The sequence below is a fragment of the Mesoplodon mirus genome (genome assembly GCF_964341445.2).
Source record: "Mesoplodon mirus genome assembly, chromosome: 10".
NCBI classification, from domain to species: domain Eukaryota; kingdom Metazoa; phylum Chordata; class Mammalia; order Artiodactyla; family Ziphiidae; genus Mesoplodon; species Mesoplodon mirus.
The window spans coordinates 28,874,193-28,901,286 of NC_138986.1; the positions used below are offsets into that span (position 1 = coordinate 28,874,193).

Sequence of the window (27,094 nt, forward strand, 5' to 3'; positions counted from 1 at the left end):
TACAAGTTCTTGGTCTTTTTCTAAAAACTGACAGGTTTTTGGAAAAGTTAATAATTCAGTGAGTAAAATATGGTTATGTCTGCAAACAACAGAGATGAAACAATGTGCCCCATTTTTATGTGAATCTTCCTAACGGTATTAAAAATGCAAACCCAAATCTGACATAGAAAACGTGCAAAAGACTTTAGCCTTTAAATCTTCTCTGCAGGTTTTCCTAATCATACAATGTTTTCAATTTTCCTTGAGGTGAAACAATTTAGAGCCCAGCTTTAGGCCACTCTATCCTATACTACAGAATTTAAAAAGGTTCTTAGAAAAATGTGGCTTCTATGAAAAATAGCTGTATTACACCAAAATGACTATTTCTACATTTTTTCAAACTAACGGAAAGATAAATTTGAGGATGCTTCTCTTATAAGTGATACTAATATCTTTTATGAATGCATCAGTGCAAATCAGATTTGATATCTTGTAAGGAGATATGAGTAGGACTTATCAGGTTTTGCAATGATATTTCAGTTATATCTGGGATGTAGCTGTCAAACAATAAGAATAACCTCCTAGTCCATAAAACAATATGCCATCTTCAGACTAAAGATGAATACTGTATTTTAGAAGACAAAAAGTTCCGTTTCTTAGGTTGCTATTCCACCTGTCCATAACTTCACAGAAAATTACCTACTAGAAGCTCAAACTCAAGTAAATAATTTGTGAAGTCATACATAAATTCATGGAAAGAAAGGAAATCCTTTCTGCTGACAAACTTTGCTGTGAGCAGTGCGAGAAGCACTGCTCTTCTCCCCTGGAACCCTTGGTTTCTTTGCCTGGAATCCTCTTTCTCTATCTTTGCCTGGCTACCTCTGTCTTGCCTTGGGATCTCAGCTTAAAGGTCACCCTACAACGATCTTTCTGATCATCCAGTCTAAGTAGGTGCCCTATTATATAATTGTCCATGTAGCCCTTATAACTAACTGATATTCTTGGGTTTTGTTTAATGTCAGTTTCCTTGCACTTGGAGAGCATGAACTTTGTGATATTCATGTTGTAATCCTGGCATCTAGAACACCTGCTAAGGCAGGTGTTATGGGTTGAACTGTACCCCCAGGCCCCCCAAAATACGTGTTGACATCCTAACCCCCAACACCTCAGAATGACCTTATCTGGAATACAATTGCTGCAGATGTAATTAGTTAAGATGAGGTCATGTGAAGTAGGGTGGGCACTGAGTCCAAAAAGACTCTTTTCTAAGAAAAGGGAAAGACATACAGACAGAGAACACTACGTGAAGACACAGAAACATGGAGAAGATGGTGATGTAAAGACAGAGGCAGAGATTGGAGTTACGCTGCTACAAGCCAAGGGACACGTGGGGCTACTAAAAGCTGGAAGAGGCGAGGAAAGGTCCTTCTTTAAAGCCTTCGGAAAGAGCATGGCCCTTCCAACACCTCAATTCCCTTTTCAAATGCTGACGGCTCTCATTCCACCCCCTCACACGATGGCCAGATACATGCCTTAAAAATGATACTAAAGAAAAATGGGATTTTAGCAATAAAGACTTGTTGTATAGCAAATGGGCTGAAACATATTCTATTGCAGTTTTCTGGTTCAGCTTGAAATAATATTGCTATAATTTCATCAGAAGTACTTACAGGAGGAAAGATTTTTACCATAACTTTGTACTAATGTTACTGTAAATTTACGTTTCAGTTAGCATTATTTAATAATTTTAAAATGCATTATATATATATTTTTTCTTTTTTGCAACAATAAGAGCATGCCTTTCGGACAATGGATGGAATCAGAGTTGAACTGAAGCCAACTCCAGTTTTTTAAGGAAAAATTTTCATGACACTTCCAGGTGGGCAGATTCAAAGACAGCATGAATCAGTGTCAAAATGATAAAGGAAATATTCTGGGTTATTAATTCCCAAAGTCTGCATGACCAAAATAGTAATAGCTCAGAAACACAAATTCAACATGTACTCATTGTTAAAACTGATGTTTAGTGATTCCTTTTTTAAAAATCTGAAATCACTTGAAAACCAATCATATATGTGTGTGTGTATATATACACACACACACGTGTGTGTGTGTGTGTGTTTGAAACCACTAGCATTTGGGAACTGAAAAAGTTTATGATGAAATCCTTAGAAAGGCTACTATAGCCAGTCACTCCATTTATATCAAGTATATCTTCATAAATCAGTGGGAAGTGTGTTCACTTATTCCTCGGTGCCATAAGAGCAATTTCTTTAGCAGGCATATTATCCTATAATTGCAGTTTTCTCTCTGTCTCATCTGGACACAGTACATAGATTAAGTAAAAAGAAGCAAAGGGATGTACTGAAAACAAAGATCAGACTTTGTCGGGGGTCATGTGCAGGGTCTGAAAGCATTTCCTGTCTCATAGGAAGCATTCACATCATGACTTGTCATCTATACTGTCTAGCCCACTGTCTCCTAATTTCCTGGAATAAAACCAAACTAAGCAAAACAATAAAAATGACAATTTTTCTGTTTTGGAATTCCAAACTCTTATTACTGGAATGCTAAATCTTTCAACCCTACTGGCTGTTGTGCCATCCAAAATTAACAGTGGTTTTTAATGGTTTGTTTTTTAAAATGTTATGCTTCTATGTATATCCCATAAATTATAACAACTTATTTTAAATATTACTCTAAAATTCTGCAAAATATTGGTTTAGTACTCAAATCAACTTTTGTTTTTACTTCTGCAAATGGCTTGAACAAAACTCATTCTCCCTTAAATATTAATTGGGTTTTAGATGTAGGCAAATGACCAGAAAGTGAGTAAGAGGAAAATAGTCCTTAGTTTCGCCTGTGAATTTGCCATTCTTCCCCTCTACATGTTCTTGCTGGTCTAATGGTTTCCAAATCTGGTCCATATTTTATCTTTTTCTTATAAAAGAAACCATCCCATATGGAAACAGGGTTATATTTTATCAGTACCATCATGACCAACTACATCACCATCACCACTTTTCAATTTGCAGAAAATTCAGCATTATCTGCCAAGTTGGCAAGATGTCAAAAGTGCATAGATTGTTTTAATGAGAATAATTTCTTCCATTGTAGATGAATTTTAGGGACTCATGTCAGGTGTGGGAGAGCTTCTGTGTCATATGCTTTCACGTCGCACAAATTAGTAGGATGGTACAGGTACAGAGGCTTGAAGAAATCAACAAAAAACTCTGCTTTTCAAACCAAGTTGAGAGTTGATTTTAAGACGCCCTTGGGAATGTGCAACCATGAGTGAGGTGTCCCTGGAGTAAAGGGTCAAACAGGAGCTTCAGGATGGGTTGAGGTGCGCGTGGGTCAGTATGTGTGTGGTAGAGGTTTGGCTAGTACACAATTTAATATCTATTTTTAAAAGAAACTCAGATTATGGAGGCAAATGCAAAATTTTCATAAAATTTTAGGACAAAAATGTTCTGTCCTACTTTCTGTTTGGAGCAAGCATTCATAGAGAGTACAGATTCATTTAGCTTAAGGAGAAGCATTTCATGTTTATCCAATCCAGTGTCGTTATTATACTGGTAAGGAAATAAAAATGACTTACCAAGCCACTAGAAGCTAGATTTTCTGACTGTTAAGCCTCAGCTCTGATTCATAGCTCTCTGAGGAAAAAGGAAATGCAGAATTAACATCTATTGAATATCATCCATGTGCCGCACACAGTGACAGCTGCCAGGTACTGTCTTCTTCCCAAGCAGAGGTTAAGGGCTAGGCTCCCAGTTAGATTTCTTCAGCAGGAAATTGGTTCTATCTCTTACTACCTTTGTGACCTTAGACAGGTCACTTAAGTTCTCTGATTCCTAGTTTCTTCATGTATAAAATGTGGTTCATGAATGAACCTTGCTTACTGACAAGGATTAAGTGAGATAATCCTTAAGCCTTCATAGTGTTTGACACATAAATGTTGGCTCAATGAATATTGAATACAAAAAGAGGAAAAGAAACTTGGCATGTCATGGGGTGTGGGGGATGAAGTAAGTGGGAGGAGATTTTATGCCTATTTTCACAAATGAGAAAAATTAGAGTTGGGTAAAACTCAGTAATTTGCCAACAAATTGCAAAACCAGAATGTGAAGTTTTATCTGTTTCAACCCAAACTTCAGGTTGTGTCTGCTATACCACAATGCCTTATAGAAAGGTTAAGAGGCTCAGGGAACTAGAAAGAATGCTGGGATCATCTGCTTGGAGGGCCGGCTACTGTGCTCATGCTGAGCTCTGAAAGCCTCCTGGCAGCTTCCCGGTAACTCTAGAAATCTACAAAGCTCTGAACTGGGTGCTGCCCAAGTGGCAGAAGCCAATGAGAATATTCAGGTGACAGTGCAAATATCACTCTAGGTTAAAGTCTGGAATGTAAAGTTGGCTTCCTTTAGCTAATTACCAGTCCATTCTCAAGGGCAAGTACTGTGTGTGCTCTCTTTCTGCACAGCTGACTTACTCCACGCCCAGAACTCTAAGAACTTGCTCTGTAAGACTTTGCTCTGTAAGAAATTGCTCTGTGTCAGCTCTGCCAATACTGTGACCTTGGGGAGGTCATTTAAGTCTTCAAGCCTGGTTTAGGACAAACGCTAAGGCCACACCTCCAACCAACTAATGCAGATTCTTACAGAATGAGATCCTGAAATATCTAATTTTTATGTAAACTTTTCACTGAAGTCAAGCTTACATCAGAAAAAAAAAAGTACAAAGTGTACAGTTCCACTAATTTTCACAAAGTGAATACAGTCTCAAATCAAGTAATAGATCAATCCAGACCAGAAGACACCCCTCTAGGCCCCCTATTAGTCACTCTCTCCCAAGATAACCACTATATATTCTTACTTCTAACATCATAGCTTACTTTTGCCTTTTTTTTTTTTTTTTTTTTTTTTTGCGGTACGCGGGCCTCTCACTGTTGTGGCCTCTCCCGTTGTGGAGCACAGGCTCCGGACGCGCAGGCTCAGCGGCCATGGCTCACGGGCCCAGCCGCTCCACAGCATGTGGGATCTTCCCGGACTGGGGCACGAACCCGTGTCCCCTGCATCGGCAGGTGGACTCTCAACCACTGCACCACCAGGGAAGCCTCACTTTTGCCTATTTTTGATATTTATATAAATGGAGCCACACAGTGTATGTTCCTTTGTATCTGGCTTCCCTTACTCAACAGAATGTTTGTGAAATTCATCCATGTTATTGCATGTAGTTACAGTTTGTTTGTTCTCATTGCTATATAGCAGGGGGTCAGCCTCCTGTTTTGTGAATAAAGTTTTGTTGAAGCACTGCCAGGCTAATTATTTGTTTTCCCTCCCCCTCCCCCTCCTTCTCCTTCTTCTTCTTCTTCTGATGGCTTAGCAGTGGTAAAGTTTTATTATGATTTTTTGAGCAAATGTCAAGAGGAGACTGTAATAGAATTTTATAAATGAATATTCTCAATTGAATCACATTCTATCAGGGTTTGGCACTACCTATCTGTGTGAAGATGAGATATATAAAATCTCAGTACAGATCAGCATTAGATGAACATTTGCTATTGATTTCGATCATACTTTGAACTTCAATGAAGCAAAATGTATACTCCCCAAAAGAATTTCACTCTTCATATTTATAGACCTATATTATCAGAAACTGTATTCAATTATTATTTTGTTTTGAATGGTATCAATTTTAAAATTGTGAAAACTGTTTCTCTGTTGTGATATAAGTACCTGCATCCTACATAATAGCCTCCATTTTGATTTTTCTGGCCCACAAAGCCTAAATATCTACTGCATGGTCCTTTACAGGACAGGTCCTTTACAGCTCTAGACAGTGCCCAGTACTAAAACTAAGTGTGCACACAGTAATTTCTTTTGCTTGTTTCTGAGTCTTGGATAATTGTTTCCAACAGAGAGAAGCACACAACTTTTCTCTTATGAAGGTTATGTTCTGCACAGGGAAACCAGGCAATAATTAAAAATGGATAATAGATAAGGGAGTGCTATGATGAAAATAAGGTGATGTGATAAAGATGATGGGATAGAGTGATGGGGATGCAAATAGATTGGCTGGCCAATGAAGGCATTACTGCGGAGGTACCTGAGAGTTAGGAATGATAAAAAGGGACCAGATGGGCGAAGAGTTTGGGGCAGACCGCAGAAGCATTGGGAATAATAAGTGCAGAAATCTTAAGGCAGGAATGAATTTGGTGCTTTTGAGGGAAATAAAGAAGGCCAGTGTGGCTAGGCCAAGATTAGAAGTGAGCTATAGTGAGAGGGCTGGCAGCACCCAGGGCAGGTCTCCTGTCTGCCTCCTGCATGGATCATGAAGCCTTCAGGCTAATTTGTTTCTGTATTGTCTACAGCTGCTTTCACACAACAGTGCCAGAATTTAGTTGCCACAGAGACTGTTTGGCTGCCAAAGCTGAAAATATTTACTATCTGGCACTTGACAGAAAAAAGTTTGCTGACCCCTGCTCTATAGTATCCAATCACGAGTATACCAACCTTTCTTTATCCACTTTACTTTTGATGGGCATTTGGATTGTTTCTAGTTTTGAGTAAATACAAATAGTGCTGCTGTGAACATTCTTGTACATGTTTTTGGTAGCATGTGTACATATTCCTATTGGATGTATGGCATGTGTATTTTTTGAAACCTCTGATTGATTCTAGTGTACAGACAGGTTTGGGCACTTCTACTTCAGAGATGTTTAGAGAGTTGAAACCCAAAGTGTTTAAACTGTCGTGCCCAAGGTTACACAGACAATAACTGGCAGAGCTGAGACTGGCAACCAAACCCCTGTTTCATGGAACAGTGCTGTTTTTCCACTGTAGTTCCTATAGCTGCTATCTTTAGAACATTAACTTAGAAGGGTCTTTACTTATCCAAGGTCCTTCACAAATACGACTCTTTTCTATCATATGGGGTTGTACCTTTTAAAGAACAGGAATGGATTATATAAATCACTTAATCCAACCCCTTCATCTTATAAATAAATAAACTGAGGCATAAAAATATTAATAATTCGCCCAAAATAGGCATTTGAATCATGACTTTTATCATGTACTACAAAATGATTTTTAACTTGCTGTTGCATCTGCACTTGTCTTTACATTTAATACTATTCCAGTCAATTAACTGACACAAGGAATGCCTATTTGCTTCAACTATTTAAATTTACAGAAATATCTAAATTAAAACTCATAATTTCTCCTTCCCCTTCCAGCTCTATGACCTCTCCCCTGCTTCTAGGTGATCCATTTTAACAATTTGTATTTTCATCATCTACATATAAATATATTAAAATGCCTGTAACTGGTATGAGTCCACAACTTTGATGAGGAAGACATATAACTTAATTTTTCTTTAACTCAAATTAATTTCTGGCTTGAGGTTCCATCCCATCAGTTAGGTGGCCACTGAGTCTCAGTTAATTTGGAATAACCTCCTTTTTTCCTATAACTGGGTCTGCATTTCAGGGAGGAGGTTATGTAGTACCAAGAAATTGAGTGGGAGGGAGAGCATGAACAGCATCTGATTCTTGGTAATCATAGTGATATTGATACTTCCTTCATCTGGGCCTTGGTCACTGGTTCCCACAAATGCATTGGCCCCTGTTGTCAGACCCTGTCAGGTATGGTGGTTTCTGTGCCATGTCTGAGCCACAGCACTCTGTGCCAGGCTGCGTGACGCCTTACCTGCCTGGCTCCCTACAGCCATTTCCTCTGCAGGCTCTTACCAGCCTCCCTGGCCTCCACCTGGAAATCGAGTGCAGTTTCCTCTGGTCTTAGATCCCACCATCCTAGCTGTAGTTTTCCAGTTACACAGGCTCCATCTGAGGCTTTTGGCATTGGGACCCTTTCTTCCAGGCTCACCTCCACACTCACTGTTTTCCTCCCAATACACTCTCATCTCTCCCCAAGCTGGGAGCATCTCCTCTCCAACCTTTAATATGCATGCTTGTACACATATTTTGTATTTTCATGTCTGTCAGATACCTTTTTCCAGTCAGGCAGTGGGGAGACCCCTCTCTTCTCCAACCCTCAAATATTTGCAAGGTTGACTTTTTGGAAACTGGTTGCTAGGACGATTCTTTTGTCTGTTCATACCTCATTGGGAACAACATACCTGGGCCTGAATGGGGGTAATGGTAGAAGGGGGTAAAATGTGAACTACTGGAAGAAAAAAAAACAAACATGGTTAATATCACAATCTTATCCTTCTACAAAAGTAGGCACATCTGTGAAATAATTATTTAGTTTTGCTTTTATTCTAAAATTGGCATTATACAGTATATCAAGCTGTAGCTTGTACTTTTTCACTGAATGTATCTTGGACAAATACATGCATACAGATATGACTCATTATTTTTAATGGCTTCATAGTACAGTTTGTTCAATTATTCTCCTTGCTGATGGATATCCAGGTTGTTCTTGTTATTACAAATAATGATAGTATTAACCAATATTTATTTGGTATTAAAATATAGTAGACAATGTTTTAAGCACTTAACATGCATTCTATCGTTTAATCTTTAAAAAAATTTCATGAGATAAATATTATTTTGCCTTCTTTTTTTGCAGATAAGAAAATTGAAGCACATAAGGATTGAATAACTTACAAGGTAAGTTATGGATTTGAATTTCACTGAGTCTAACTCTGGTGGCTGTGCTTTTAACCATCACACGGTTCTGCGTTTTTCCTTCAATAAGCACACCTGTATACAGGTTTATATAGTTTATTTTTATTTCTGCCATATAACTACACAGAACTGAGATTGCAGGTAAAGTCTCTCTGCATTTTTATATTTTGACAAATGCTGGCAGATTACCTTTGGACTGAAGCAATTTACAGAACCATTCCAAGTGTTCAAGAGTAAGGATTACCCCCAAGACTTACCAACAGTGGGTGTCAGGCCTTGTCTGAAGTTACTTCATGCTGGTAGGAACACTCTCCCTCCATCCCAAGTGATGATCAGGTGTTTCAGTTTTCACTTCCATGATTATTAACGTGGGTGTCAAACATCTTTTCTTAGGTTTATTGGTCCTTCGTATTTCCTCTGCTGCAAATTGCCTGTTCACATCTGTCATTTTCTAATTAATTTGCAAGAGCTCTTTTTGTATTAGGGGTATTAAGCCACTGTCTTATATGTACTGTAAATATTTTCTCTTACAAGATCATTTGTTTTCTTCTTTATAACACACAGTAGTTATACATGTTAATTTAATTGACTCTTTTCATTTTTCCTTCATAAATGAGTTACATAGTAATCTATAGTATGAATAGTTTTTAAAAAATATAATATGATTTACCCTGTTTCCTATCTTGCTAAAGAAAGCTTTTCTCATTCCATACCTATACAAATGTTTTCCTGATTTTTCTTCTAATATCTTTATAGTTTTTCGTGTTTTATATTTGGTTCCTTAATATAGCTGGAATTTACTTTTGAATATTATATGATAGGAGTTGATGTTATTTTCTTGCTAATAGATAGCCAATTATCCCAGTTTTGTTTATCATATGTACTTTGAATTGTATGTATAATGAATATTATACTTCCTCCCCTAATGACTTTCACTCCCAGATACACTTGGATCTACTTCTGGACCCTATTCTTTTCTATTGACTTATCTTTCTTAATATCAGTATCATTCCACTTTGATTCCAATAACTTTAAAGTAAAGTTAGATAGCTGTTAAATGAAGAACTCTCTCCCATTTCTGAGACAGAACTATAAAGTTCATTAGATACTTTTCTTCTCCAGATATTTAATAATATCTCAGTAGACCAGGATGCTACCTTCTTATAAACTGGTTTTCTCATGAATGAAGAAATGCAACTTTTTTAGGCAAATAAAGCTCCTTATGTCTGAAAAGTTACACAATCTGACATTTTTCAAATTCTGCTATATAATATTATCAATGGATTGACCTTGAATTTGGATTAGAATTGGCATTTTCTCTCAGCTTTAGATGTCATCTAAAGTTCAGACAATAGAGAAATAAGCCAATAAGGGGAAAAAGCTAGCAAATTTATGACTGATAAAAATCATTATTTTGTTTGAATAGAAACAATTGAATTTAGCAATAATTTAACTGAAAAGTTAAATACTTATTACTCTTGTAATTCAATGTTTATTTTTGGTGTCCCTTCCCCTGTCCCCAATCTTTATCACTAATTTGCACCCAGCTTTAATTTTAAAAGCTTTTTATTCCAAGCTTCATTATGGATGTGAGAGAGCTAAAGTTTATGGGTTTTTTTAATGCCAAGGTCTTAACTAATTTTCCATCAAAGTCCATGGGTGTGTTGGTTCTTGTGACTTTTGCCTAGGCTATTCCTGTTTATAAATGTAGCTCCATAGGCATATTTCTCTAGATCTATCTATGTTCAAGTAATCCAAATAGAACTGCCCTGTATGTTGTATATTACTAATTTATAACTGAGACTGGCACAACAATGATTCACGTGCCGTATGTAATATCTATTACTGCTTCCTACGAACTTTGAAAACATTTTTTATTTTGAGAAGAATTCTGTCTGAATATCCACCACAGTGGATTTTTGCCCTCATTTCCGTAGTATTTATTTTGGGTGGTGTTTGTGAGACGATGAGGATCTATTTTGGTTGGGGACCCTATTCTCTTCCCAGAGGAGGAAGTGACAGCCCAGTGCTTTGTCTCCAGCTCCAAAGCTGTTAGACAGTTCAGACAGGGAGCTCTGTCAGCCAGGCACCAGGAAGGCTTCTCTCTTCTGATGGAACAACGGAACAATTGTTACTATTTACAATGGGCGAAATGGAAAAGTATTCTTAGAACAATAAGAAAAGGGAAAGTCAGCCACCAGACAGGAAAGAAGGCTTTCAAGCAACATCAAACTCAGAGAATGTGAATGTCTTTTAAATGTAAACAGTTTACCCATAGCACCTCTCCAAATAACAATACCAGGGGTGCTTGCCATGTGCGAGGCACTTGACTTAACACTATTATCTCTAATCCCCTAACAACCATACAAGACAAGTGTTAATCCAGTCTGACACAGAAAGAAACGGAGGCCAAAGAGCTTGTAATAACCACTCCATGGCTGGTAAATGTGGAATTCAAACCCAAATTTGTATAATACAGTTAAGATATCCCCGTACTCTTACCTACCTTTTTTTTAAATTAAAAAATGCATGGAGGTTTACAGTTCTTACTGGGTGAATTTATAATCTCCTTACAAAAAGCACCAGGTAGTGCTGAGGGCTCCATTGATACTCTGAAATGTGTTCTTTCTGAGTTTCTCTGAATACTGCAGAGGCAATGGGAATCAGAAGAAAACTTGCTAAATGCTGTGTGATATGACAGCCCCCTTTGTCACATACATAATTATTCCCTCTCTATCACTCTCAAATTCTGCAAATGACCCGTGGGATGAACTCTTATTCTGCTTACAGTAACTTCAAACCTTGAAGACAAGTGTGTAGATTAGATATCTATATTCACAATAACCATCATACTCATTTTTAAAAGACCAATTGGGTTATCTATGGCACCAGTATGATATATGCATCTGAAAAATAATCGTCTGTTTTAAAAGAGTTGGCCTTCTTTCCATTAGAGTTTTAACATTTCACTGAAAGTTTCTATTCCATGCTAGATCAATGAAGCAAATCTTACCTTATTTGTAGATAATTTACAAGAGGTGAGAGGAGAAAATAATGGATCTCAAAGTGAGATGCTGACTGGGTTGTTTTGCCTATGTAGTAATATATGAGAAAAAATAAATAATTGATCTAAGAGCTATAATGGACCATGAAAAGTTGCTAGTTTTCTAGTTGCTTCAGATATAATAGCACAAATAATTGTATCGTTTTTTGCTAACTTTTTCTTTTGTTCCACTAGGCCCAACCTGGGCCTACTCTACATCTAGGTGGACAAAGGGGATGTTTGTGTGGTATTATTTAAAGCTCCTCTTCTCACCGACTAGTACCACGTTTTCATTCAAGATTTCCTTGTCCTCGGCTCCTGCAATGGTCTGCCACCATTTTTAGAAATATCCACTATGTAGAGGGGAAGGGAACTTCATGTTCTCACTAGCTCTTGTTGGTAACATTTTCACAGATAGGTTAGTCATACATTAGTTACCATCACAGAAAGCAGGATTCTGGGCAAATAAATCAGACAAAGCAGCAGTGTACAAGACAGGTATGTGAAGTTAGGGTGGTGAGAATAAGATGACTGGCATCTGGAACTCTGTTGAGGGCACTGAACACTAAGAGTAGGATGGGGTGGAATGGATAAAGAATGATAAGAAAGAAAGCATTAAAAGAAAAATAATTCCCCCGAAGAGGAGGTAGAAGACTTCCTCATCCTTTTGCCTAAGGTTCCCTGAAGTCTATGTTTGTTAAAATGATCAATCTATAGGACACAACAGACCTTAGCACGGCTGCCATTCCTACAGTCCTCCTCAGAGGGAAACTGCCGTAGCCACAGCACCTGCTGAGGAAGTTACTCTAGGAAGTTCCTCAGGCATAAGTGTCCGCATTTTCTCCACATCAGCCTGCTTCCCACAGACAGTTGGAGCAGCGTGCATGCCTAACCCAAAGGCAGTAATCTAGTCAGACCAACAGCCTCCAAGGTGGTCTGCTCTATGAATAATGGTGACTGCTTGCACAACCTACTTATTTTTACTTAAAAGAGCAATTGACAGACCAACTGTGGTTCTTCAGACTTCGGTATTTGGCAGACATTTTCTTGAAAATGAACAAAGTGTGTCTGTCATTTCAAAAAATGACCTGGCAGTATGTGCTGTGAATGATAAAATTTAAAATTTGAAGTGAAAAATAGAGTTTTGGGAAATATGTAGCTGCCATCTTGAACTTGACAGCTTTCCAAAACTTAAACACTTTTTTAAAATGCTGATGAGATAGGTGATATTAACAAATGTGATTTCTTGGATACTTTGTAATGATGTGTCAACATTTGCAAGATCTGCATATCTCATTGAACTAAAATTTCCAGATGACCAATACTTAATGTTACAAAAGCCACGAGTGAAATATTCATTTAAAGTTCAAGGTAGATACATGATTTTTTTTTTTAGGATAGTGAATTTTAATGTAACCAAATAAGCAAATTTCATTGATATGACTTCAAACTTCATGTTGCAACTAATCTTTAAGAAAGCACCACTTGCCAAGTTTTGGTATTCTATCAAAGAAGAATATCCATAATCATCTGGAAAGGCTATTAAAATACTCCCCCTTTTTCCAAATACACATCTGTGTGAGGCCAGATTTTCTTCACATACTTTAACTAAAACAACATAATGCAACATATTGAATGCAGAAGCAGATATGAAAATCCAGAATTTTCTTTTAAGCCAGACGCTAAAGAGATCTACAAAACTGTACAATAAATGTATGCTTCTCCTTAATTATTTCCATTTCTGAATATACAGTTATTTTTCAGTAAATGTTATTTATGTTAACAGGTAATGAGTTGATTATTATTATTTTAAATGCATTAAAAATATTTTTCAAACTTCTCAATTTTAATTTCTGATATGGTAAATAACGATTGATATAATCCACATAAACAAAACCTCTTTGGGTTCCTCACCAATTTTTAGAAGGAAGCTTAAGACCAAAAAGTAGAAGCTACTGCTTTTATTCCCATTCCTTCTTGTAAAAGGTAGGTAACTCTAAAGAGGAACTGCATTTATGGTTTCATTGCAAAAGAAAAAAAATCAGATACAAAAAATTCAGAAATGTCCAAAGGGAATTTCTGTTTTTGAGACCAAAGTCCCAAGTTAAATATATGAAAAGTAAAATAGACAAAGACCCACACAACCAAAATACTTTCTTGGCATACTGATAGCTCGTTAGCTAGGAATCCAGCATATCATATGAACGCAAAGTCAGCTACTAGGTTACATTTAAACTAAGACAATAATTGCACAAACAGGTTTAATCATTGACAGTGCAAAAAAAGTCATCTATTTTGAATCAAGTGAGAGACTTTCATATTTTGAAAATATATGTATTCTTTAATGCCACCAGATTTAGTCATTAAAAACTGGATATTAAACAAAGATCTTATTTGCATTGCCTTATTCATATACAATATTCAGATAACAAAAACAAAGCTAAAACTTTTAAAGTCATGCACAAGCAACTGCTCACCATTTCTTCAGAGGCTTTGATAGTACAAGAAAGATTATATCTTGGTGACGGTGGTAGTTTAAGTTTCAGTCAAATTCTGTCAATTACAATAAATTTCAACAATGACAGTCTCAATTGTTGAGCTTCCAGAATGTGTTTTGTCAAATATTAGCTTAAATAGGTTATTACCTCTGACTTAAAATACCTTCGTTATTAAGATATTTGTATACATACTCATTATAATAAATATCTGATCTGTAGCTTTTTTGAGTTTTGGTGCAATATTGATTAATGTTTTTCACTAAGTAAGAAATAGGTGTATTTTAAAGAATACAGATACAGACATGAGGTGCTGTCTTGCTGTTTTTATTATTGTAGTTTTACTTCTTATACAAGTGAAAAACTGAAAAAAATTTACAATGTAGCTACACTAACCAAATTCAATAAAATCTAAGTTAACTATGATAGTTGAATCAATGATGTGGCTTTCCAGAAGTTAAACCACTGCTGGCAGCAAGCCCCTGGCACTACTCTAGCAGAATTATTTTGGTTTGACATGAAGATACTACAGTGTTATTAAATGATAAGATGGCTGTATTCACTCACAGCTCTTTGTTTTAACCAAACTGCAGCAAAACCTTCCTAGGTACAGGATGCTATGATATCATTGTTCTTCACTCGTATTCCTATTAGCCAGAGCTCTTGAATTCATTGGGCACTGAATTCCCCTAATGGTACCAATTTTGACAGTGATCACCCAGATGATCCCACATTTGATCACAACAATTATTTTATTACCTTTAGAAATGAAAATGCAAACCTTAAAAATTCTGTAGAGAACTTGAGTGACCTCAACTGTGTGACCTCAGAGTCCAGTTGAAGAAACCATGCTTCAGAGTAGAAAGCCTTGGCTAGAGCTGCAGGAAATAGCCTGCCTGCAGAGGAGATAGTCAGGGATGATTTTATTCCTGAAATTGGAAATATACAAGCGTGTCAAAGCTTTCAGAGCTATCCTAATTGAAGGGCCACAAGGTAGAGAAGCTACTCCTCAAGAGAAGGGCCTTTCTTTTTCTTGGGAAAGCTAAAATTTCCACATTGATTTCCACTTACCATTAAAAATAGGAAGTTTCCATGTCAAGAACCCTTTTACTTGAAAATTTTATATAAAATTACTAGTGAGCATATTTTGGCAACATTTGCCCCATTCTAAAATCTAAAGCAGAAGTCAGCAAACTGTACCAATTGCGAGTATAATTAAGCTCACTGTCTGTACAAGTGTGAGCTAAGAATGTTTTAAACGTTTTAAGAGTGTTGTCTTAAAAAAAGTAAAATAAAAAGGAAAAAAAAAGCCAAAATAATAAACAGAGAAGGTATGTGGTCTGCAAAATACAAAAGAGTTACTCTATGACCCTTTACAGAAAAAGTTTTCTGTAAACCCCTACTCTAAAGAACTGCCTATTTTTTTGAAAGTAATATCAGTCTTGTCTTGGGGAAGGGGTTGATAGTATTCATATTCTGTCCTCTTTCTTCTTTTTTTTTTTTTTTCTGCGGTACACGGGCCTCTCACTGTTGTGGCCTTTCAAGTTGCAGAGCACAGGCTCCAGACGCGCAGGCTCAGTGGCCATGGCTCACGGGCCCAGCCGCTCCGCGGCATGTGGGATCTTCGCGGACCGGGGCACGAACCCGTGTTCCCTGCATCGGCGGGCGGACTCTCAACCACTGCGCCACCAGGGAGGCCCTGTCCTCTTTCTTCTTGAGCCTCTTTCATCCTTTACCTTTGCCTCTCCTGTTGTCAAATTAAAGGCTTTTAATATATTGCTATATATATTTGTTAAATAAATACTATCATTCAGTCCTTTATTTTAAAAACAGGTGAGAAGGCAATTTATATTAATCCTCCTCTTTAAAAAAAACACTAAAATGAAATAGTCTGCTTAAAAATTTTTTTTTCCTGTGGGACAGTAATCTTGAGAAAAAGAAAATGTGACCTATTTACCTTAAATGCAGTAAGTATTAAAGCAAAACTATTCCTTATAGTCTTCAATTTGTCCTCTCATTCTTTTTTTTTAGTAATATAAAAGTAGGTCACTGACGTTCCCTAAGTTTGGGAGTAACTTGAAAAATGTTTAACCCGAGCTCAGTGCTTCCCACACAGAGTAAGTAATTACTAGTCCCGGTGAAGGACCACAGAACATGAACTTCGCTTTCTAAAGCTCTTTTCCCAGGAATTAAAGCATGAATAATATTTGTTTAGTAAAAATCTAAATGGATTAATACTCTCTAAGCCTGCAGAGAAATTCACTTTCAGAGCTTCAAAAAGGTTTATAAGCTTCATTAATAATCTATTTTAAGTATGATTAAGTGCTTAGAATATGTTTAAGTAGCCAAGAATTAGTTGTTTGATTAACTAGTATGTTCTACTTTACCTGTCTCAGAGAACACATTTAAATAGCTGAACAAATGTCATAATTACTCACTAAGGAAATAAAATGTGGTGGGTAAGTGTCTGGGTTCTATGTCATCTTCAATGGATTATTTAGGAAAGAACATTTTGAAACTAAGTCCACAAGAATATGCACTGGGACACAGACTGCTGATGAGAGCATTTGGTCCTCAATTCTGAACTTGAAAGACTAAAGAGAATAATGTTTTCTTCCCTGAAGGCAGATAGATGGGTACTTGCTAAGAGCTTCCTTAAGCAAGAAAGTTAGGATCCCTGCAGCGTTCTCCAGCCCCTCAGTCTTGGTTTCCTTCATTCCAGAGTTATCCACAGGAAGCAAGAAAGAAGCACCAGAAGAGAGAGGCTGTGGAGCCCCTTGGTTGTCTAAGGACTTGATCTACATTAATCTGTGTGCTGCCCGTGGGTCTAGATGGTGAGCCCACCATAACCGGAGACATCTCGCCTGTTAAGAAATGCTGATCCAGAACTTAACTCAAGAAGCCTTGGGGTCATTAGGGTTGCAACCAGCACGCCCCTGGCACATCACGCACACACCTCTTTGGACATTAACTGTTGCCAGCAAACAGCTCTGTAAGGACTTCGGAGGAGATCGTGCCCTCCAGGTCTCTGGAAAAGCTGGTAAAAGTTTCTGAGGACACAGAGGGCACTGCTTTCCCAGCACCAGGAGAATCCTGCCCTACACCCTACAGTCCTTATCTGCAGACTCAAAGCGTGGTGCTCAGACCCCCGTGGCTGTGGGCAGCAGCCTTCCCAGAGTCGGGACTACAGTCTGCTGCAGCTGCTCTCCTGGGTGCCTCACTGCTGCTCCTGGACTTCCACTTGAAGTTCCATTCTTTCCCTGACCCCTCAGGCCAGCTTGGACCCAAGTCCTGACATGTTCACGTTCTCAGACTTTATCCCTCCAAGTATGCATGAGTCAGGGCAGCTGAGATCTCTGGATCTTAAAGCACCTCCTCCTGCACCACTCCTACCCCTACCACCTGACCACACCTCCACCTTTGCCCCTGCTGGATCTTGACCTCTGGCGCTCTCAGAGCAACCTGCCAGCTTGAAGTCTGAGCTTTGGCCTGCACCCTATAATTCAACCTTGTCTCCTCCTCAGGCTTAATGCTCCTATGCTTGTTTTATGAACTTACCCTCCAGCTCTGAGCTCTAGCTCTGCCTTGGCTGGCCTGTTACCTGAGCCACAGAGCCAGGCTGGCAGAGTCCCTAAGGTCTCTTCATGCTTATTCCCCAGGTTTGCTGTAGCTATTTCTGTGCTTCCAGATTCCAAGGGATCTCCAAATATAGGACAAAAGTGGAAAGTAAGGGAAAGAGAGTTAATAGGGAGCACATTGTCCCGGTAAATTTCCACTGTGAATGCTGGATGAGGAATTACTGAAAGGCAGTTCTTACATCACCATTGACAAGTATTCTTAAGGGAAGGTGAGGCTTGGGTGATAGAATGAGATAGATATTCACTGGAAGTAGAACAATCCTGAATCGAAAGTTCATCTCTTTTACTTGGCTCCTTCCATAGATAAGAAAATGGAGGACCAAAAATATAAATGGACTTGACCAATATCACTCTAATTAAAATAGAGCAAAGTTGGAACAAGAGTCTTGCTTCTTGGTTGGGTATGGTATTCTGCACCTTCGTTCTTTCAACAAGCATCCATTGAGTATCTACTCAAGGCCATGTTATTACAATTTACCAATTCTTGGGTATATAATAGGTGTTAGAAAGATTCAAAATAAATATAACAAAAAGAGCCATTTTAAGGGGCATTGATCTGGTAAAAAAAAAAAAAGTAAATATATATTAAGGATTTAAAAGTAATCCAAGGTTATTTATGCTTGTGTGGTAAGAGAAGTATACGTAATAAATAAATAGAAGTTTTCATGGGAATTCAGAAAGAAGAACCATCAAATTGGGCTATGATTCTCAAGGAAGACATGTTGGATGGTACAGAAATTAAACTGGGAGACAAAAAGTAAGATTTAGATCCTTTGAAAGGAATGAGAAGGATTTTTAAGTAGGAGAAACTGAAGTTTTTGTTGGGATTTAGAAGAAAAGGTTGTATTATTTGTGTGGGAACAGATTATAGAAAACCTTGGGAAAAACCCATCACAAGTGTTCAGGGGCTTCCCTGGTGGCGCAGTGGTTGAGAGTCCGCCTGCCGTTGCAGGGGACACGGGTTCGTGCCCTGGTCCGGGAAGATCCCACACTCCGCAGAGCGGCTGGGCCCGTCAGCCATGGCCGCTGACCCTGCGCATCTGGAGCCTGTGCTCCGCAACGGGAGAGGCCACAGCAGTGAGAGGCCTGCATACCGCAAAAAAAAAAAAAAAAAAAAAAAAGTGTTCAGTAGGCACCGAGGAGCCACTGAGGTGTTTAGCAGGAGAGCAGTCATGTGCAAAGCAAAGTGTTAGGAAGACTGGCCCAATAAAGCTAGACTGGGAGGCAGTGGGAGTAGAGGAAGAGAGTGAGAACCCAGAGCTGTTAAGACAAGTTACTGGGTCATTAAAATAGCCTTCAACTATAGAAAATTCTTAAAGAAAGTCCATTATATCATTTTCAAGTACTTAGAGTAATGTCATCTCATGATGAAAACAGAACTGCCACCTTCGGTCCTGACAAATCTGCTGAAGCCAAGAATTTAGATTGTGTGTTCTTATCATGAAGATTTTATAGAAATGGATGAAGGTATTGCTCAAAAATAATTTGTTCTCAGATTAAGCAAACCACCTACTCCCCAAACAAAACTTTTTATCTTGAATTTGTGTGAACATCTATTTCACAGCTGGCACGAAATGAAACAAGACTAGTTTATGCTCACATAACTAAAAATTCTCCATGAGTGTATTCTAGGTTAATAAACATTTGCTACTCTATCAGGAGTTTAAAGACACAAATAACATTAAAAACAACAATAAAAGATAGGAAAATGAAATTCACTCCCAGTCCCATTACTCCAATCCAGCTGTTTCTCCTTTTCCCAAGTCCTTTTTTCCAGGCTTTGTTCATATACTGTTGTGTCTCTTTTTAAGATGGTGAAACTGATTACCCATAAAAAGAAATGTAATAAAATTGACTATCTTTGTCGCTAACATAGTAATTATCCTGCCTTTATTAAATAAGAATGGCTGGTTGGTAGATGGCAATATGAAGTAGATGGAAAATTGGTTTTCCTGACTCTGAGCTCTTCAGAGTAAAGATCATACTGTGTGGAATCTCTTACAGAAAGCCTGATTAAATCCAGCAAAGTGGTCTGTAGTTAACTGTCTTCTGCTCCAACTAGCTGACTAAATGATAAAGGACAACAGCTGCAGTACTTGCTTTGTGTGTGTCCTTGTGTGTCTGTGTCTTAATTGCCAAGTTAGACACTAATCTCTCTAGTGAGTTGAACATTAAGTAGGTTGTTATTCTCATGGAAAAAAAAATCTACATCTCTTCTTATGGATTTTAAAGAAATTAAACCCTTGCTATTTATTACTAATATGCTTTTGAGATCAAGTCATCATTGCTGGAAAGGAATGTTTTAATATTTACTCCATTAATATTTGAATACAGCTACATTCATACTCTAGTTATATGGATTGTGTGTAATGGTTCACTTGTCACTGATCAAGTCATTACCCCCAATGAACCAGATTTGTCTAGCTGGAGGCAATGTTCTAGGATGTACTCCATTTATTCAGAGGTTTTTGGTTTGTTTATTTTAATAGCCCTTGTTAGCAAAACCTGAAACTTGAAAGTTGTCCAAATTCACTACCAAAATGTAGCTAGAGCTCCAATTTGGTAATGAAAGTATAAAAAGGTCTTGATTCCCAATGACCTCTGTGTCTCTATTTACTTAAATTTGCATACACATCATGATCTTTGCTTATGAGTTACAGAAGCTGAAATGGAGAACTTAGGTAATATTGCTTTCAACAGTTGAATACATGCTATAAAAATAAAATCAAATTCCAAAAAAAGCAAAAATTAATTTAAATGGTTGTTATAATTTCATCAGTGCAAATGTCCAATACCATTATAACTGCCATGAAGATCATTTTACTGCAAAAATGATTTTTTGTGATATTTTTAAGAAACTAAAATCTATTTTCATAGTTCCAGCTTTTATTCCATTAACTGATATTCCATGTGATGCTTATTCCACAAGAGCCAAAGCAAAAATGATCTGTGCAGAAGACATTGTTGTTATTGTAGTAATTGTCTCCACTAAGGATTAAAATGTTCACTATTTTACCTATAGTTTTGGAGAGAGATCAGTATTTTATACACAAACAGTTTTGGCCACAAATTAATTTTTCTTGTGCCTTTCTGTTTTTAAACTAAATACCTTCTGACTGAAAATTGTTTCTCCATAATAATTGGTAATAATAAAATAAATGTCTATTGGAAGATTTTCCACAAAATTTGTCTCAGTATATTCTCATAAAGTCTTGCGAGGTAGCAATTACTGTTTTATTTTTTGATGGGTCAGGATATTGAAATCCAAATGAATTAAAAATCTTTTTAATTCCTATAACAAGTCAATGGAAAACCCATATTTTGAGTTCATGGCTGGCTTCCCAGTACATTTTTCTTTTCATCAGCCTTGTATATCATGTGTTGATTGCAATGGAGCAATGATTGAAAGTCCCCATAAAGGTTACCTTAAAATTGTTTTATTGTTTCAGCCAAAGTATTTTGTCACAGTCAAACATGGTGATTCGTACTCTTGTGCTTACTCTGCACTGGTCCACCAGCGCTTTGCTTGGCACAGTTTTAAAGCTCTCACTTATAAGTGGAAACATATGCCCTCCCTCATCTCCTGTGTCCGCTCTCCCCTCATCCAGTATCCTCCCTCTCACCCGGATGCTGCCACATCTAATGAGCTTACAATTATTTTTAAACTTCTTTCCATGAGGTGGTATCTGCATACCAGCTGGGGGGAGACAATGTAATCCATCTTGCAGAAGTTAAACCATGGGTTATGTGAAGAGCAGGAGGTGGTAAGAAGGGGATATTTTATGAAACTCTCCATAGAAATGTCAAACTCCATGTCACATTTCTATCTGACTCCAGATTTCAGAGTGCATAATGTTTGTGCTAGAACCAATCAGTGGAATCATTTCAAGTTCGGAGAAATATTTCTACCAGATTAACAAAGAAAGACAGAGAGAGAGTGAGAACAAGAGAGAGAGAAATGGAGGGAGAGAGAAAAAACAGAGGAATGGAGAAAGGAAAGAGAAGCAAAAAAGAAAAAAAGATGAAGAAAAAAAGGAAAGAAAAAGAAAAGAAAAAAAGGGGGAGCAGGGCTTTTTGTGCATGCATGTTTTCCTACTCAAAAATATAATAATGGCTTAGCTAATTTGATTCATTTGGCCAGTGAAGATGGTTTTGGTTAGAGAACAATAAATTTCATCTGGCCAGTGGCCTTAATTGGCAAATTCCTATCAGAGGTTATTAATGGGTAAACAATGCTATGACCAAAGAACTAGACAAGGGTATATACATATTCCTGTTGAAGAACAACAGAATCACATATGAAAGAACAATTTGGATAATGGTCCAGTACCATGTAGTTGTTAGGAGCTATTGCCTGAGGTTTCCACCTGAGGTAAGGAAGGAATATTACATGGCCCTGCCATGGCCATGGCATTCTCATCTCAGTAAGCATCACCACCAGCTACTTTGGTCCAAGCCTGGGACCCATCAATGTTTCATACTTTCTTCTCAAAAGAAAAACACCAGGAAAGGGATCTAAGAGAAAGAAATCTCCTGACTAATTGGAAGGTGGGTGGGTATGCTAACCAGTCCTCTTCATCTCTCTCATCTTTCTTCGCTGCAGCTGTCTTACTTTAAGCACCCATTTTGTTGTGCCAGTATAATTCCAACAGTAGCTTGACTCTTCCTTTCTCCCTAATCCAGCTACCATGCTCTTTCCAAAGCACAAATAAAATCCTTTCGCTAAAAGAACTTAAAATCCTTGAATGCTCTACCCTGCCTCAGGATAAAATTCAAAGGCCTTCACCAAGAATGCAGGGCCTTTTATGAGCCAACCCTTACTTAATTGTCAAGTCTCTACTTCACGTTCTTTCGTCCCTCAAACTGCCCATTGAACAAACTTCCATGTGGTTCCAGAAAAGGACACACTGTGTCATGATGGCCTGTCTGTGCACTAGCTGCTCCTTTGGAAGGGTCCTCTTCCCTGCTATTTCACCTGGCTGGCTTGTTGACCTCATCTCTTTCGACAAGTCTCCCTGCCCCAGCCTGCCTCCTGGTGTCAGAATCTGTTTTAGGTATCCCTCCAGAGGCTCACTCCCATCTCATGATCTACTTTCCCTTATCATGGCAGCTATCAGAATTTGTTCCCTTTTCTGTGTCCACACTAGATTTTAACTCCTTCCTAGCAGGCACCTAACACATTCCTGCACAGATACATGCTCATTTCAGTAAATCCTTGTTTAATGACTTAAAGAATTAATGAACTAACAAACCACATGGTAACCAAAAGAAATGAAGAGGAGACAAGGATATGAAATTTGGGATGGGCGGTAGTGGTGGTAAAGTTGTTTCTCTGCAGTGTTACCTAAACTGGATAAAATGGCAAGAGTCCAGAACTGGACTGGGTTCTAGTCTAACTTTGACCCTAACAGTGCACCTTCGGGCAGGTCTCTAAACCTCAGCTAACTTTTCTATGTATAATATGAACCTCATATGTTTTTTGGTATGTGTGTGTGAGGATAAATAAAATATCACAATAGCATGTTTATAACATTTGCTAGAACATACTAACAATCTAATAATTAAAAATCTAATAATTGAGAATCTAATAAATAATAACTACAGCCCCTTGAAGTTCTTTCTCTGATCCTACTGAAGTCAACCCATTCAAATCAGCAACGAAAGAGCTTTAGACTAGCAATTTACGATAGCGAATTATCAATTAAGCAAACAAAAACTTCTTGTACAGGAGAGGGCAGATAGCAGAAGCAAGAAGAATTACAATCCTGCAGACTGTGGAGCAAAAAACACATTCACAGAAAGGTAGACAAAATAAAAAGGCAGAAGGCTATGTACCAGATGAAGGAACAAGATAAACCCCCAGAAAAACAACTAAATGAAGTGGAGATAGGCAACCTTCCAGAAAAAGAATTCAGAATAATGATAATGAAGATGATCAGAACCTCGGAAAAAGAATGGAGGCAAAGATCGAAAAGATGCAAGAAATGTTTAAGAAAAACCGAGAATTAAAGAACAGAAAAACAGAGGTAAACAATACAACTGAAATGAAAACTACACTAGAAGGAATCAATAGCAGAATAACTGAGTCAGAAGAACGGATAAGTGACCTGGAAGACAAAATGGTGGAATTCACTGTTTCGGAACAGAATAAAGAAAAAAGAATGAAAAGAAATGAAGACAGCCTAAGAGACTTCTGGGACAATATTAAACACAACAACATTCGCATTATAGGGGTCCCAGAAGGAGAAGAGAGAGAGAAAGGACCCGAGAAAATATTTGAAGAGATTATAGTCGAAAACTTCCCTAACATGGGAAAGGATATAGCCACCCAAGTCCAGGAAGTGCAGTGATTCCCCGGCAGGATAAACCCAAGGAGAAACACGCTGAGATACATAGTAATCAAATTGGCAAAAATTAAAGACAAAGGAAAATTATTGAAAGCAGCAAGGGAAAAATGACAAATAACATACGAGGGAACTCCCATACGGTTAACTGCTGATTTCTCAGCAGAAACTCTACAAACCAGAAGGGTGTGACACAATATATTTAAGGTAATGAAAGGGAAGAAACTACAACCAAGATTACACGGCAAGGATCTCATTCAGGTTCGATGGAGAAATCAAAAGCTTATAGACAAGCAAAAGCTAAGAGAATTCAACACCACCAAACCAGCTCTACAACAAATGCTAAAGGAACTTCTCTAAGTGGGAAACACAAGAGAAGAAAAGGACCTACAAAAACAAACCTAAAACAATTAAGAAAATGGTAATAGGAACATACATATCCATAATTACCTTAAACGGGAATGGATTAAATGTTCCAACCAAAACACACAGGCTTGCTGAATGGATACAAAAACAAGACCCATATATATGCTGTCTACAAGAGACCCACTTCAGACCTAGGGACACATACAGACTGAAAGTGAAGGGATGGAAAAAGATATTCCATGCAAATGGAAATAAAAAGAAAGTTGGAGAAGCAATACTCATATCAGATAAAATAGACTTTAAAATAAAGAATTCTTCAAGAGACAAGGAAGGGCACTACATAATGATCAAGGGATCAATTCAAGAAGAAGATATAACAATTATAAGTATATACACATCTGACATAGAAGCACCTCAATATATAAGGCAACTGGTAACAGCTATAAAAGAAGAAATCGGGGTAGGGGATTAAGAGGTACAAACTACTATGTATAAAATAAGCTACAAGGATATATTATACAACATGGGGAATATAGCCAAGGTTTTATAGTAACTATAAATAGAGTATAACCTTTAAAAACTGTGAATCACAATACCGTACACTTGTAACTTATATAATACTGTACATCAACTATACTTCAATAGAAAAAAATTAAAAAAAAAGAAACTATTGATTAAAAAAAAGAGGAAATCAACAGTAACACAATAATAGTGGGGGATTTTAACACCTCACTTACACCAATGGACAGATCATCCAAAATGAAAATAAATAAGGAAACAGAAGCTTTAAATGACACAATAGACCAGATAGATTTAATTGATATTTATAGGACATTCCATCCAAAACCAGCAGATTACACTTTCTTCTCAAGTGCGCATGGAACATTCTCCAGGATAGATCACATCTTGGGTCACAAATCGAGCATCAGTAAATTTAAGAAAATTGAAATCATATCAAGCATCTTTTCTGACCACAATGCTGTGAGATTAAAAATGAATTACAGGGAAAAAAACGTAAAAAACAACAAACACATGGACATTAAAAAAACGTTACTAAATAACCAAGAGGTCACTGAAGAAATCAAAGAGGAAATCAAAAAATACCTAGAGACAAATGACAATGAAGACACAATGATCCAAAACCCATGGGATGCAGCAGAAGCAGTTTTAAGAGGAAAGTTTATAGTAATAAAATCTTACCTCAAGAAACAAGAAAAATCTCAAATAAACCATCTAACCTTATACCTAAAGGAACTAGAGAAAGAAGAACAAACAAAACCCAAAGTTAGCAGAAGGAAAGAAACCATAAAGATCAGATCAGAAATAAATGAAATGGAAACAAAGAAAACATTAGCAAAGATCAATAAAACTAAAAGCTGGTTCTTTCAGAAGACAAACAAAATTGATAAACCATTAGCCAGACTCATCAAGAAAAAGAGGGAGAGGACTCAAATCAATAAAATTAGAAATGAAAAAGGACAAGTTACAACAGACACTGAAGAAATACAAAGCATCCTAAGAGACTCCTACAAACAACTCTATGCCAATAAAATGGACAACCTGGAAGAAATTGATGAATTCTTAGAAAGGTATAACCTTCCAAGACTGAACCAGGAAGAAATAGAAAATATAAACAGACCAATCACAAGTAATGAAATTGAAACTATGATTAAAAATCTTCCAACAAACAAAAGTCCAGGACCAGATGGCTTCACAGGTGAATTCTATCAAACATTTAGAGAAGAGCTAACACCCATCCTTCGCAAACTCTTCCAAAAAATTGCAGAGGAAGGAACACTCCCAAACTCATTCTGTGAGGCCACCATCACCCTGCTACCAAAACCCGACAAAGATACTACAAATAAAGAAAATTACAGACCAATATCACTGAGGACTGTAGATGCAAAAATCTTCAACAAAATACTAGCAAACAGAATCCAACAACACATTAAAAGGATCATACACCATGATCAAGTGGGATTTATCCCAGGGATACAAGGATTCTTCAATATATGCAAATCAATCAATGTGATACACCATATTAACAAATTGAAGAATAAAAACCATATGGTCATCTCAATAGATGCAGGAAAAGTTTTTGACAATATTCAACACCTGTTTCTCATAAAAACTCTCCAGAAAGTGGGCATATAGGGAACCTACCTCAACATAATAAAGGCCATATATAACAAACCCACAGCAAACATTATTCTGAATGGTGAAAAACTGAAAGCATTTCCTCTAAGATCAGGAACAAGAAAAGGATGTCCACTCTCAACACTATTATTCAACACAGTTTTGGAAGTCCTAGACACGCAATCAGAGAAGAAAAAAAAATAAAAGGAATACAAATTGGAAAAGAAGAAGTAAAACTGTCACTGTTTGCAGATGACATGATACTATACATAGAGAATCCTAAAGATGCCACCAGAAAACTACTAGAGCTAATCAATGAATTTGGTAAAGTTGCAGGATACAAAATTAATGCACAGAAATCTCTTGCATACCTTTACACTAACTATGAAAAATCTGAAAGTGAAATTAAGGAAACACTCTCATTTACCAATGCAACAAAA

The 27,094-nt window shown here is 37.4% G+C and overlaps 1 protein-coding gene and 1 long non-coding RNA gene across 2 annotated transcripts in view; both read left to right on the plus strand.

Moving 5' to 3' along the window:
• LOC309811323 overlaps positions 1-17,044 on the plus strand; it is a 31,104-nt gene extending 14,060 nt beyond the window's left edge. The window contains exons 2-3 of the long non-coding RNA XR_014295132.1: positions 8,574-8,614; positions 16,893-17,044. This is a non-coding gene — a long non-coding RNA (uncharacterized lncRNA). The remainder of the gene's footprint in view (positions 1-8,573; positions 8,615-16,892) is intronic.
• Positions 1-27,094, plus strand: part of ALDH8A1 (aldehyde dehydrogenase 8 family member A1) — a 459,215-nt gene that overhangs the window by 339,518 nt on the left and 92,603 nt on the right. The window lies entirely within an intron of this gene.